This window comes from Rhinopithecus bieti, unplaced genomic scaffold (assembly GCF_001698545.2).
Source record: "Rhinopithecus bieti isolate Rb0 unplaced genomic scaffold, ASM169854v2 scaffold_16042, whole genome shotgun sequence".
In the NCBI taxonomy this organism is placed as follows: Eukaryota; Metazoa; Chordata; class Mammalia; order Primates; family Cercopithecidae; genus Rhinopithecus; species Rhinopithecus bieti.
The window spans coordinates 1-890 of NW_016808297.1; the positions used below are offsets into that span (position 1 = coordinate 1).

The 890-nt window shown below is 56.7% G+C and overlaps 1 pseudogene across 1 annotated transcript; it reads left to right on the top strand.

The window, feature by feature from the left end:
- Positions 1-125: 125 nt before the first annotated feature.
- LOC108538366 (profilin-1 pseudogene) lies at positions 126-890 on the top strand (annotated as a pseudogene). The gene has a single exon (XR_001888054.1). The product of XR_001888054.1 is annotated as a profilin-1 pseudogene (transcript).

The following is an 890-nucleotide window of genomic DNA, read 5'->3' on the forward strand; positions in this document are numbered from 1 at the left end:
GTAAGCTGAGATGAGAGGATTGCTTAGGCCTGGGAGGTCGAGGCTGCAGTGAACTGTGATCACGCCACTGCACTCCAGCCTGGACGACTGAGTCTTGAAAAAAAAAAAAAAAAAGGTTAGAAACCTACAAGAGGCCGGACGGCAGCGCGTGTCTCGAGCTCTCCGCCTCCCCCCGCCCGCCAGCCGAGGCAGCTCGAGCCCAGCCCGCGGCCCCAGCAGCACCGCCGAGAGCAGCCCCAGTAGCAGCGCCATGGCCGGCTGGAACGCCTACATCGACAACCTCATGGCGGATGGGACCTGTCAGGACGCGGCCATCGTGGGTTACAAGGACTCGCCATCCGTCTGGGCCGTCGTCCCCGGGAAAACCTTCGTCAACATCACGCCAGCTGAGGTGGGTGTCCTGGTTGACAAAGACCGGTCAAGTTTTTACGTCAATGGGCTGACACTTGGGGGCCAGAAATGTTCGGTGATCCGGGACTCACTGCTGCAGGATGGGGAGTTTAGCATGGATCTTCGTACCAAGAGCACCGGTGGGGCCCCCACCTTCAATGTCACTGTCACCAAGACTGACAAGACGCTAGTCCTGCTGATGGGCAAAGAAGGTGTCCATGGTGGTTTGATCAACAAGAAATGTTATGAAATGGCCTCCCACCTTCGGCGTTCCCAGTACTGACCTCGTCTGTCCCTTCCCCTTCACCGCTCCCCACAGCTTTGCACCCCTTTCCTCCCCCATACACACATATACCATTTTATTTTTTGGGCCATTACCCCATACCCCTTATTGCTGCCAAAACCACATAGGCCGGGGACCAGGGCTGGATGGACAGACACCTCCCCCTACCCATACCCCTCCTGTGTGTGATTGGAAAACTTGTTTGTTTTTTGGGTTT